This window comes from Globicephala melas, chromosome 6 (genome assembly GCF_963455315.2).
Source record: "Globicephala melas chromosome 6, mGloMel1.2, whole genome shotgun sequence".
Taxonomy (NCBI): Eukaryota; Metazoa; Chordata; class Mammalia; order Artiodactyla; family Delphinidae; genus Globicephala; species Globicephala melas.
Window position 1 is genome coordinate 74,360,948 of NC_083319.1, and position 14,703 is coordinate 74,375,650.

A 14,703-nucleotide genomic window follows, 5' to 3' on the forward strand; every position below is an offset into this window, starting at 1 on the left:
CCTGTTTAAGAAATCACTCTTCTTAAAGAAGCTCACATATGTTTAAAATGTACCTCTCTTTAAATCTCACAGGGCATGACTTACAATTTTAAGTAAAATGGGATTAACTATTTCACTTTTACAAAGTATCTCAAACAACTCCCTGCTTAGTTCTTTTCGCTAACTTGTAGGACTTCATTTTTTTGCAGTAAAACACAAGCTTCATTTTCTCCAGTTTTATTCAGCTATAATTGGCATATAACATTGTGTAAGTTTAAGGTGTATAATGTAATGATTTAATATATTGCAAATTGATTACACAGTAAGGTTAACACATCCATCACCTCACATAGTTACAATTTTGTGTGTGTGTGGTGAGAACTTTTAAGCTCTACTCTCTCAGCAACTTTCAAATATACAATACAGTATTGTTAACTATAGTCACCATGTTATAAATTACATCTCTAGAATTTACCTATTTAATAAACGGGAGTTTGTATCCTATGACCACGTTCACCCATTTTCCCCATACCACCTTGCCTTCCCCCTGCCCATGACCACCACCAATCTCTTCCATTTCTATGAGTTTGTTTTTAGGTTCCACACATAAACAAGTCACAATATTTGTCTTTCTCTGACTTATTTCACTTAACAAAATACTCTCAAGATTCATCCATGTTGTTGCAAATGGCAGGATTTCCTTCTTTATTATGACAATAACGTTCCTGTTATTACTATAGGGACGTTATTGCTACACACACACACACACTCACACTCACATATATATATATGAGATACATATATATGAGGCTGCAGGCTGTGTTTAGTAATTGGGCAGGGCCATAGATAGTTTGGGCTCTGCTGCAGGTTGGGGCTGAAGGCTGGACGCAGCAGCTGGGTGGTATCATAGGCTAGGCTCCCAGGCTGCCCAATGTCACCGTTCAGGCTCCCTGGTTTTGCAGAGTCAGAGGTTATACTTAACAGTTGGCCTAGGCTGCTGGCTTTGCTCGCTTGCCAAGGAAGGCTATAGGATGGGCTGCACAGCTACCCAGGTTTTCTGGCCAGGCTTCCTGGTCAAGCTGGACTGGAGGCCACACTCAATAGTTGGGCAGGGCTGCAAATTTGCTTCCCTGCCCAGGTAGGGGTATAGAATGGGCTCCATGGCCAGCACAGTTCACTGGCTGTGGCCCAAATCAGACAGAACTGCCAACTGAGTTCCCTGGCCAGATGGGGCCACTAGCCTGGCTTTGAAGATGGGCAGAGCTAGGGGTTAGGATCTGTGCTCAGTGCCACTACGAGCAGATATTCGGTCTGCTGACATCTGAGTGCTGCTTTCTGTAAGCCCTGCCCCCTTCTCTGTCTCTATGTGATTCCCACTGTTCGAGCCCCACACATTCCCCCAGTGGTCCCTGTTGGGTAAGAACCTAGTGTGCCTCCTGGAAAGTTGCCTACAACACTGATGGAGTTGGAGGTCCACCTTGGGCTCTCTCTTTCCCACTGGAGAAAGTGTAGGTCCAGAAAGGTCCTCTTGGAGAGGACTGTGCCAGCCTGGGGAAGGGGCAATGAGTCAGAGTGTAGCTACTCCTCCTACCCTTCTATGTGGTCCTTCTCAGTCTCTGTGATACAGGGGGTGCTTCGGCCTCACCCCTGGGTTCTGGGATTTTCACCACGGTATCTTGTCTACAGTTGCTAGCTGGTTTTCTTGTGAGGGAGGCTGAAGTTAGGAATGACCTATATCACCATCTTGATACCATCACCCCACTCGAATTATTTTCAATCTCGGATTTCATCACTGAATTATTCCCCTCATTAATTCCTGCTATAATTTTACATTAGGAAAAAAATGACTTTAATACTTGTCCTGTGGCACTTTTCTAGGCTTTGTTTTCATTCACTAACATATCATGAAGACACAAACTGAATCAATTTTCTTCTCTATTCTATTGCCAGCACAAGGTCTCTTACTCAGTGAAGAGTTATTGAGTGAAATACTTAAACTATAGACAGAAGTCCCAATATCCTTCATTCAATTATAAATAAACAAGCTTGAATTAGGCTTCTTCTAAAAGTTTGTGCAAAGTTGGAAAAACCACTTATCATATTAATTTTTGCACACAAGCTATGAATTAATTTCTCCCAGAATACAGTGTCAAGAAAAAATTATTTTTTATTAATATGTGTCTTTATAACCCAACAAGATTTCATGTATATGCATGCATATTTATATATAGTGGTAATAACTATATATTATTATGTATTATTATGTAATATATTACATGGTAATAGCTCATAATAACTTAATTTCACAGTATTATTTCCATTCAAATAATTTCAGTTTACCTTTTAAGTCTTAATGGAATACAATAATCTTTGAATGTGCTGACCTTATTTCTAGCTGTGCCTTGCTAATTTTCTCAAATGTTTGCCCAGCTATTTTTGATATTAAAGATGTTTTAAATGGCTATATATTGTTAGCAGTATTAGTCTTATTAAAAAAAAAAGGGGGGCTCACTCTTCTTAATTTGTATGTCTAATGTCATCTATAATGTATTTGAAGGATAGAGAATACGAAGGGTTCTCTCTCCATTTCTGACACTGTACATGACACTCCTCAAAAATGCGCCTTAACTCTAAGAGCTTGGGGAACAGGTGCACTTACATTTGTGAGTCATTTAAAATGTTTCTGGTGGGCTTTTGGTGCCTGAATCTCATCATTCACCATCTCACTGAAAACGTGAGAAGAAAGTGCCTACTCGGAAGTAGCTCATCGATAATATATGTTAAGACATCCCTAACACCAAGCCCCCCACCTTAGCGGACAATACAAATGGCTTAAATAAAAGCTGTACTGGAGAATATGGATTAGGCGCAAGGATCCCTGTGTACTCACCCCAAAAAGAAAAGAAACATTCCCTTATGGGTTTGAACTTGGGTCTGTCATTTAAGACACAGTAATCTCACCCAACATTAAATGGGGCCAATTAATGCCTATCTTCTTACTAATCAGACGGGTCATTTTCCCTCCAGAGCAGAGTCGGAAGGAAGGAGGCCAAGAAGAGGGATAAGCAAACCAGCAATGAAGATCTCATGCCTAAAATAAAACTAAGTAGCTAAAAATAAATGGCACTGTTCTGAAGAAAGTCTATTTTTTATATGAGCAACTCATTACAAATACCTGACATTCTAGAAAATATACCAACAACAAAAAGAAGCCCTCTATCCCTACTTCAGCTATGTTTCCATGTAAGCTTTTATTGCATAGTTTAAGAGTAGGTTAGCACTTTTGTTATTAACCACATTTTTCAGACCTTAAAACAGTGTTGAAATTTCCTGCCTATCTTTCTTAGGTGATATTACAAGAAAATTCAACTATATGCTTGAACACTTAAGAAGACTACTCACTTTAAGTGTTTTTCTATTTCTCTTTTACCATTTTATATTGAAATCAAGATAAACTTTTCTTCTAACAACACAGGGACTGAAATTTCAAGACTAAACAGAAATAATCAAACTTATTTTATTCTCATTAAATCATCCAACTTTTCTCTATTTCAAAGAAATAATTTAAGCATAAGAAGAGTGAAGAGTAAGCTCAATAATTTCTTTTTAACTTTTACTAAATAAATCATCCTCTCTTTTGTCCTTCTGGTGGAATGACAGGACTGTTGAACCAACTTATTAGTACAAAAGAGAATAACTGTATAATATAAAATAAAAATGATGTAAATAGTTTTTGCAAGATCCCCAAAAGATTCAGAAATATTTACTAATAGCATTTTTGACACTCTGGAGATATGAAATATAATTTATATTGATATATAATGTTACATATTCAGTTTTTATATCTAGAAGAGTTTGTGCCCCAAATATATAAATATCATTTTCTTACAAGTATATTTGATTCCTTTGACTAGGGAATCCTTTATCTCTTCAAAGTGTTATGGTAATATAATTGGCTATTACCAATATGTATACAGAGAATAGAAAATGTCCATGTATCCATTCAGACTGTAATAATAAATTAAAAACAGAAATATATCCTTTTCACATTTGTTTGTGAAATGCCTTTTGCCCCATGCAGTTATCATGGGCAGTGTCAAACATTCATATGGAATGGGAAATGAAGAATAAGGGTTATGATGCTTAAAGATATGCTGGTCTTAGTAATTCTAAACCATGAATAATTTCTGGATCAGTGGTGCAGTGAACAACGTGAATCTTACTAACTACATTAAGTTAAATTTTTGATTAGCAAATGTTTCTTCATTTTTGAGTTATTTTTGAGATTACATACTGGGACTCTGGCTTAAACAAGTATGCTATTATTGTAGTTGGTTTAGTAGTAGTAATTATTATCTTTATTCTTATTATTTGAAGTTTAGATATTAAAACTACAAGTGTTGGGGCTTCCCTGGTGGCGCAGTGGTTGAGAGTCCGCCTGCCGATGCAGGGGACGCGGGTTCATGCCCCGGTCCGGGAAGATCCCACATGCCGTGGAGTGGCTGGGCCCATGAGCCATGGCTGCTGAGCCTGCGCGTCCGCAGCCTGTGCTCTGCAACGGGAGAGGCCACAGCGGTGAGAGGCCCGCCTACCACAAAAAAAAAAAAACGACAAGTGTTTTGCTATGGACATTAATTATTTCCATATCAAGAGCAGCAATTTGAGTAGACTTCTAACAGCTGCACCTTAATTTATTTTTTTTAATAAGCTTTTTAATTTTTTAAATTTATTTTTGGCTGTGTTGGGTCTTCATTGCTGTGCGTGGGCTTTCTCTAGTAGCGGCAAGCAGGGGCTACTCTTCCTTGCAGTGTGCAGGCTTCTCACTGCAGTGGCTTCTCTTGTTGCAGAGCACAGGCTCTAGGCGCACAGGCTTCAGTAGTTGTGGCATACGGGCTCAGTAGTTGTGGCTTGCGGGCTCTAGAGCGTAGGCTCAGTAGTTGTGGCACACAGACTTAGTTGCTCCGCAGCCTATGGGATCTTCCCAGACCAGGGCTCAAACCCGTGCCCCCTGCGTTGGCAGGCAGATTCTTAACCACTGCGCCACCAGGGAAGTCCTGCACCTTAATTTCAATAAATTTCTGTTTTCTTCATTCATAATTAGCAAATATCTAAATGAAAGCTTAGGTCAAGCCTAGGTCATTATTATTTTTAGTGCACATTTTTTTACTTTTTTGTGGTTGAAAGAAAAGTTTTAAGGTAAAATATGAGTTTTCAAAGCATATTCCACTGAATGTTTTCATTTTTCTACAGTGGCTTCAGTTCAGTAGAAAAGATGATATTATCACTTCCCTCTGTGTTACAGGAGTTCCTAGTTGAGCTGAGTGTGCCTGAGAAAACTAAACTTTAGTTTAAAAAAAATTCAACTAAACTCACAGAGCAAAATAGTTTGTTTCCAATAGTGAGTAAAAGATATTTCATCTAGGGCAGTGCCACATCAGACTAGAGGAATCAAACTCACCATGATATTAAAAGATCAATTTAAATTATGTTATGAAACAGCAGAATCTCTTTCTGTCTGTCATTTAAAACCTAAAAGTTGTAACATCTTTTGTTTCAATTATATGTCTGAGTTGAATTTATACAGTACCAACACACAGCAAGTAATCTCTCCTGAGTGCTTCCTGAAAGCGGACAGAATTATTTCTGGGGTAAACACTATTTTTTTAGAGAAGGCTCATTTAGTAAGTTATATATGCTTGGTAAAGCTGTCCACAGATACTTAAAAATTTGATAAAAATTGGGAAAGTGCAAAGAGCAGCATCATACTCAAGTCAAAATTTATCAGAAGTATTGAAATATTTTATTGAGTCACTTTCAAAGATGAGTTTTCAGTAAAAATCATTAGCTTAATCTTTAATCAATAATAGGATAAAATGGTATAGAGTCTGGAAGGAAAATCTAAGAGTGGTTAGCCATTTCACACATGTATTTTAGATATGGTTAATATATTCAACTCAAGTTTTTGATATCATTATCATATTTAACAACAAAAACCATTTTGGGATAAATATTATAGCAAAACCTAAATTATAGTTATTTCAATATCTTTACCTCAATTTGCTTGATCTCTGTTAATAATTTATATGAAGCTATAAAATCCCATGAGTCTTAACAATAGTCAACTCCCTCCTATAGTCTCTAAAGACTTTCAATTATAGCTCTGTTGATAAATTTAAATTTTGAAGTCTAAATTATATTCAATTCAAACAAGTACAACTGAATTGACCTAAGATGTTTTACCAGTCAGGGGTACAGTTCAGAGAAGACCTGGTTCCTAAAAATGCCTCATTTACGAATCAAGCATTTGCTATGTACTGCATAAAATAAGAGTTATGGAGCTGTAAGTACCCTATGGCTTTTGGCCAATATATAAGCTATACCACATAAAAGATGGCTCTTCAGTCTATTCTTTACTATCCCCTGGAACATAAAATCTGCACCATAATCTTTTCCAGAGTTTGTCAAATATTATTAATACCTTTTTCTTACTCCTCAACTACAGTTCTCATATGGTTTTATTAACTAGAGAACTACATACTCCTGCAAAAACTCAAACAACATAGAAATGAATATGAAAACCTCATACAGTTCCCTTAGTTCTTTACATTTCTTAATACACTTTCAGACCTTTTTTCTTCTTTTTTTTCCCCACACTTGGACAGACTTTATTCAAATAATCTCAAACAGATTAAAATTAAAGGCCTCCTCAAGAAGAAGCTTCTATGATTTCACTTAAAGATTCCTGTCTATCTAGGAATATTTCCTTTATTACTGACCTAATTTTGCCAAGAAAATTTAAGGAGAGTTGCTCTTTCTCAGTGTTCATTCTTTTTTATTTAATTTTTATTGGCATATAGTTGATTTACAATGTTGTCTTAGTTTCAGGTGTATAGCAAAGCAAATCAGTTATACATATACATATATTCACTCTTTTTTAGATTTTTTTCCCATATAGGTTATAACAGTGTTGAGTAGAGCTCCCTGTGCTATACAGTAGGTCCTTATTAATTACCTATGTGATACAAGGTAGCGTGTATATGTCAATCCCAGTCTCCCAATTTATCCCTACTTCTGCCGTTCCCCCCAGTAACCATAAGTTTGTTTTCTACATCTGTGACTCTACTTCTGTTTTGTAAGTAAATTCATCTGTACCATTTTTTTTAGATTCCACAGGCAAGCGGTATCATGATATTTGTTTTTCTCTTTCTGACTTAACTTCACTTTGTATGAAAGACTCTAGGTTCATCCACATCACTAAATATGACCCAATTTTGTTCCTTTCTATGGCTGAGTAATATTCCATTGTATATATGTACCACATCTTCTTTATCCATTCATCTGTCGATGGACATTTAGGTTGCTTCCAAGTCCTGGCTATTGTAAACAGTGATGCAATGAACATTGGGGTACATGTATCTTTTAGAATTATGGGTTTCTCAGGGTATATGCCCAGTAGTGGGATTGCTGGTTCATGTGGTAGTTCTATGTTTAGCTTTTTCAGGAACCTCCATACTGTTCTCCACAGTGGCTTTATCAATTTACATTCCCACCAACAGTGCAAGAGGGTTCCATTTTCTCCACACCCTACCCAGCATTTATTGTTTGTAGATGTTTTGATGATGGCCATTCTGACTGGTGTGAGAAGATACCTCACTGTAGTTTTCACCTGCATTTTTCTAATAATTAGTGATGTTGAGCATCCTTTCATGTGCTTTTTGTCCATCAGTATGTCTTCTTTGGAAAAATGTCTATTTAGATCTTCTACCCATTTTTGATTTGGTTGTTCTTTTGATACTGAGCTGCATGAGCTGTTTGTATATTTTGGAGATTAATCCCTTGTTAGTCACTTCATTTGCAAATATATTCTCCCATTGTGTGGGTTGTCTTTTTGTTTTGTTTATGGTTTCCTTTGCTGTGCTAAAGCTTTTAAGTTAGGTCCCACCTGTTTATTTTTGTTTTTGTTTTCATTACTCTAGGAGATGGATCAAAAAGTCTTGCTGCGGGCTTCCCTGGTGGCGCAGTGGTTGAGAGTCCGCCTGCCGATGCAGGGGATGCAGGTTCGTGCCCCGGTCCGGGAGGATCCCACATGCCGCAGAGCGGCTGGGCCCATGAGCCACGGCCGCTAAGCCTGCATGTCCAGAGCCTGTGCTCCGCAACGGGAGAGGCCACAACACTGAGAGGCCCACGTACCGCACAAAAAAAAAAAAAAAAAAAAAGTCTTGCTGCAATATATGTCAGAGTGTTCTGTCTGTGTTTTCCTCTAAGAGTTTTATAGTATCTGGTCTTACATTTAGGTTTTTAATCCATTTTGAGTTTTTTTGTGTGTATGTTGTTAGAGAGTGTTCTAATTTCATTCTTTTACATGTAGCTGTCCAGTTTTCCCAGCACCCCTTATTGAAGAGACTGTCTTTTCTCCATTGTATATTCTTGCCTCCTTTATCATAGATTAGGTGACCATAGGTATGTAGGTTTATCTCTGGACTTTCTATCCTGTTCCATTGATCTATATTTCTGTTTTTGTTCCAGTACCATACTGTCTTGATGACTGTAGCTTTGTAATATAGTTTGAATTCAGGGAGTCTGATTCTTCCAGCTCTATTTTTTTCTCAAGATTTCTTTGGCTATTTGGGGTCTTTTGTGTTTCCATACAGATTGTAAACTTTTTTCTTCTAATTCTGTGCAGAATGCCATTAGTAATTTAATAGGGATTGCACTGAATCTGTAGATTGCTTTGGGTAGTAGAGTCATTTTCACAATATTGATTTTTCCAATCCAAGAACATGGTATATCTCTCCATCCGTTTGTGTCATCTTTGATTTCTATCATCAGCACCTTATAGTTTTCTCAGGACAGGTCTTCTGTCTCTTTAGGGAGGTTTATTCCCAGGTATTTTATTCTTTTTGATGCAGTGGTAAATGGGATTGTTTCCTTAATTTCTCTTTCTGATCTTTCATTGTTAGTGTATAGGAATGCAAGAGATTTCTGTGTATTAATTTTGTATCCTGCAAGTTTACCAAATTCATTGGTGAGCTCTAGTAGTTTTCTGATAATGTCTTTAGGATTTTCTATGTATAGTATGTCATCTGCAGTGACAGTTTTACTTCTTCTTTTCCAATCTGGATTCCTTTTATTTCTTTTTCTTCTCTGATTATCATGGCTAGAACTTCCAAAACTATGTTGAATAAAATTGGCGAGAGTGGACATCCTTGTCTTTTTCCTGATATAAGAGAAAACGCTTTCAGTTTTTCACCATTGAGAATGATGTTAGCCGTAGGTTTGTCATATATGGCCTTTATTATGTTGAGGTAGGTTCCCTCTATGCCCACTTTCTGGAGAGTTCTTAATCATAAATGGGTGTTGAATTTTGACAAAAGCTTTCTCTGCATCTATTGGGATGATTATATGTCTTTTATTCTTCAGTTTGTCAATGTGGTATATCACACTGATTGATTTGCATATATTGAAGAATCCTTGCATCTCTGGGATAAATCCCACTTAATCATGGTGTGTGATCCTTTTAATGTGAGGTTGGATTTGGTTTGCAAATTTTTGTTGAGGACTTTTTGCCTACATTCATCAGTGATATTGGCCTGTACAATTCTTTTTTTGTGGTATCCTTGTCTGGTTTTGGTATCAAGGTGACAGTGGCTTCATAGAATGAGCTTGGGAGTGTTCCCCCCTCTGCAATTTTTTGGAAGAGTTTGAGAAGGACAGCTGTTGGCTCTTCTCTAAATGTTTGATAGAATTCGCCTGTGAAGCCATCTGGTCCTGGACTTTTGTTTGTTCGAAGTTTTTAAATCACTTTTTCAATTTCAGTACTTGTGATTGGTCAGACCATTTCTTTGATCATTGTTTTTAGTTTAGTTCAAATAGCAAACACAACAGAATCCTGATTAAAAAATCTTTCATCAAGGCAGTATTGTTCAAATTATAGGTCTTAATGTCTAAGAACATTCTTATAAAACCACTCTTGTTTTTGATTTTGGTACTATAATTGTCTTTTACTTTTATCGATGGTATTTATTCAGCCAGCATCCTCCTCAGCCATCTGGCCATTTGATAGTGTGTGATCATTTATTCATTCTCAAACTGTCTTCTCAGTGCGTATCTATCACATACTAGTTCACTTACTAATTCTCTGTATCGCTGTTACTTTAACTTCTATATCTGCTTCTACCTCCGTAGTCTAGATTTCTCCAGGGATTCTGTCTCTACTGTTCTCTTTTCTCTCTGTGCCTAACATTGTAAGCTTATCTAGTTTCTTCAAATATCATCTCTATTTACTGGCAACCGATAATGTAACTGTAGTTTTACTCTCCCCTGAAAGAAACAGTCCAGACTTCTTCTCCCACAGCACCACTTAAAAGTAGTCACCAAGTCCTGCCAAACCTATTACATAAAGGCCCCTAGAATCCATTTCTCTTATATAATATCCTCTCACTATTAATAGCTATTTCGTGCCCTACTCACATCCTTCCTCTCATCATAATCTCCCAATGTGTCTTGCCTGTCTCCTACCCCAGAATGGCAAATTGTTTTTGTCCCCTGTGCCAATTTCAGTCAGTTGGCAATGGAAGCCCAGAGTGCCACCTTGAGAAAGATTCAAAGAACACATCTGGGCCCAGTAGGAAGGGGTTCTATGTCAAATTCATGAAGTCGGCCCTATGGCACTGCTCTGATCTATCTTCTCCACCACTGTCACAGTGATTTTTTTTTTAAATCAAGGTGCAATGTGAGAGTGATTTTTTTTTAAAGTACAACTCAGATCATATCACCTCTCTGCTCTAACGTTTCTGTTCTCAACTGCCTGGCAAATAAAGTCTAAGCTCTTTGAATGTTGCCATTGGAAGCTTCCCAATGATCTGGCTCCAAACATTCCTTCCTGCTTCTATTCCACTCCACCCTCTTATGTTTAATTGCACTACTCTTTCTTATACATTGTTGCATTTCCTTTGTTCATACATAGTCATTGGTCTACATCATACACCTGTATCAAAGTCTAGCTCAAATGCTATTTCCTCTATTTGCCTTTCCTGGTATTTTCAGGCACTACTGACAAGTCTCTCTTCAGCCTTCCCGTGGCCTTTTAAAAATTCCTTCCCCACACACAATTCATTCTGCAACGATTATTCAGCACTCTGTGGAACATGTCTTTCTCATCTTCATATCCCCTCAAACTTAGGGTCCCGCAACGTAGTAGGGATTCAGTAAGTCTTTGTTTAATAATGGATTCTAATGAAGAATTTATAAAATCATTTTAATCCACATGTATTTATAACTTTAGCAGCATAGTACAATTTCTTTATATTGTCCTTTCTGCCTTTGTATAAATGGCATATTTTGTAACAGCTGAAACAGTTAAGCTTGAGGTATTACACTGAGTAATGCTATGGTCAAAGGAGTACAGAGCAATAGATCAATCTCTGTGTTTTTACTTAGAGTAGGTGTTAGAGTATATGGTTGTTTTGACGCCAAATACCATACTGTGCTGTCCAGATGTTAGAAAGCATTTGAACGGAAAAAAACAAAAGCAAAACAAATAAAAAATGTGCACATGCACATACACGCATGCATGCACACACACGCATGCATGCACACACACACACTCACACACTCTTAAATTTACTGCCACCACTAAGTCTTATCTGAATTTTAAACCAATTCTTCTTAGCTATCTTAATGCTTGGGCTATAATTTGGCACATGAAAATTCCAATCTAGCTAAAAGGGAAGTATATGTGGAAACCTTGGCACTGTTTCTGATATACTTCCTGGATGAGATGACTGAAAATGTTCTAGAGTCTTGCTAATCAATGTGTGGTTCATGGGCCAGCAGCATGCCACAGCCAATGAACTTGTTAGAAATGTAGTATCTCAGTCCCCACCACAGTCCTACCGAATCAGAATCTGTACTTTAACAAGATCCCCATGTCATTCATATATGGATTAACATTTGAGAAGCACTGCTCTAGAAAACCTTAGAGAAAATAAATAAATAAACAATCTAATTAAAAATGGGCAGAGAACCTTAACCATTATTTTCCCAAAGAAGACATACAGATGGGCAACAGATACATGAAAGATACTGAACATCACTAATCATTTGGGAAATGCAAATCAAAACCACAATGAGATATCACCTTACATCTGCTGGTATGGTTATTATCAAAAAGAGAACAAATAACAAGTGTCGGCAAGGATGTGGAGAAGAGGGGACCCTTGTGCACTGTTAGTGGCAATGTGAATTGGTATAGTCACTATGAAAAAGTATGGGGTTCCTTAAAAATTTTTAAATAGAATTACCATATGATCTAGCAATTCCAATTCTGGGTTTTTATTCAAAGAACTAGCTCAAAAAGGTACATGCATCCCCTTGCTCACTGCAGCATTATTTACAGTAGCCAAGATAAGGAAACAACCTAAATGTCCACTGATAGATGAAATGATAAAGAAGATATGGTTTATATATATGCAATGGATTATTTAGCCTTAAAAAGAGTGAAATCTTGCCATGTGCAACAACATGGATGGACTTTTAGGGCATTATGCTAAGTGAAATAAGTCAGACAGAGTAAAACAGATACTATATGAACTCACTCATATGTGGAATTGTAAAAAAACAAAAAACAGAACACAAAACTAAAGCTCATCGATACAAAGAACAGATGGTGGTTGACAGAGGTGGCAGAGTGGAGGTGGGCAAAATGGATGAAGGGAGTGAAAAGGTACACATTTCCAGTTTTAAAATAAGTCATGAAGATGTAATGTACAGCATGGTGACTATAGTTAAAAATACTTTATTGCATATTTGAAAGTTACTAAAAGAGTGGATCTTAAATGTTCTTACCACAAGAAAAAATTCTGTTCCTATGTATGGTGATGAATGTTAACTAGACTTATTGTGATGATAATGTCACAATACTGAAACAGTATTTGCACACCTGAAACTAATAACACTGCATGTCAATTATACTTAAATTTATAAAAATGAGAAGAAAAAAGATACTGATACATGGATCACCACCCTCAGAGATTCTGTCTTAACTGGTCTGGGGTGCAGCCTGTGCTTTTGATTTTAAAAAGCTCCCAAGGTGATTTTATTATGTAAGCAAAATTAAGTCAACTTTGGTGGGTACTGGAATCACCAAGGAACTTGGTAAAAATATGAAGGCCAAGGGCCTATGCTACTTTAAGATGCAGGGCTTCTGAACTCCACAGTTAGTTCTGTGGCTGTTTCTGATAAACACACTAAAACTTGAGAGAAGCTGGTCTAGAGAAATCCTACTTTAGGAGGTCTGGAAGTTTCCATTTTCCAGATAATGAATATAGATGAGATGTGTCTATAGGCCCTGTGGGGAGGAAAATTCCAAAGATACACATCCCTCTCCAAAATTCTCATTGTCTGGTCATTCAATAAAATACATATCTGGGTACTATTACGAAGGGTACTATTATGAAGACAGAATTAAGATTACTAATCTGCTGACCTAAAAACAAGGAAATTATCCTGGATTACTTACGTAAACCCAGTGTAACTGGGCCTTTAAAAGCATAAGAATCAATCAGAGAGGAGGGAGAAGAGGAAAACAGGAGAGCAGTAGCAGAAAGGTCAATCAGAGAGATTCCGAGTGTGAGGACAGTTCAGTGTACATTGTGGGTTCTGAGATATAGGGACCACAGTCACACACAAGAGAGTGGCCTTTAGAAGCCAAGATGGCCCTAAGTTGACAAACAGCAATGGAATGGGAACCTCAATCCTACAAATGCATAAACAACACCAAGATAACTAAAAGTTAAAAAAGCAAAGTTAGACGAGAGGAACCAAGACGGCAGAGTAGACGGACGTGCTCTCACTTCCTCTTGCGAGAACACCAGAATCACAACTAGCTGCTGGACAATCATCGACAGGAAGACACTGGAACTCACCAAAAAAGATACCCCACACCCAAAGACAAAGGAGAAGCCACAATGAGACGGTAGGAGGGGTGCAATCACAGTAAAATCAAATCCCATAACTGCTGGTTGGCTGACTCACAGACTGGAGAACACTTACACCACAGAAGTCCGCCCACTGGAGTGAAGGTTCTGAGCCCCATGTCAGGCTTCCCAACCTGGGGGTCTGGCAACGGGAGGAGGAATTCCTAGAGAATCAGACTTTGAAGCTGAGTGGGAACTGATTGCATGACTTCGACAGGACCGGGGGAAACAGAGACTCCACTCTTGGAGGGCACACACAAAGTAGCGTGCGCATCAGTACCCAGGGGAATGAGCAGTGACCCCAGGGGAGACTGAAACAGACCTACCTGCTAGTGTTAGAGGGTCTCCTGCACAGGTGTGGGCGGGGCCTGTGGCTCACCCTGGGGACAAGGACACTGACAGCAGAAGTTCTGAGAAGTACTCCTTGGTGTGAGCCCTCCCAGAGTCTGTCATTAGCTGCACCAAAGAGCCCAGGTAGGTTCCAGTGTTGGGTCGCCTCAGGCCAAACAATCAACAGGGAGAGAACCCAGCCCCACCCATCAACAGTCAAGTGGATTAAAGTTTTACTGAGCTCTGCCCACCACAGCAACAGTCAGCTCTACCCAGCACCAGTCCCTCCCATCAAGTCTCTTAGATAGCCTCATCCACCAGAGGGCAGACAGCAGAAGCAAAAAGGACTACAATTCTGCAGGCTGTGGAACAAAAACCACATTCAAAGAAAGACAGACAAGATGAAAAAGCAGAGGGC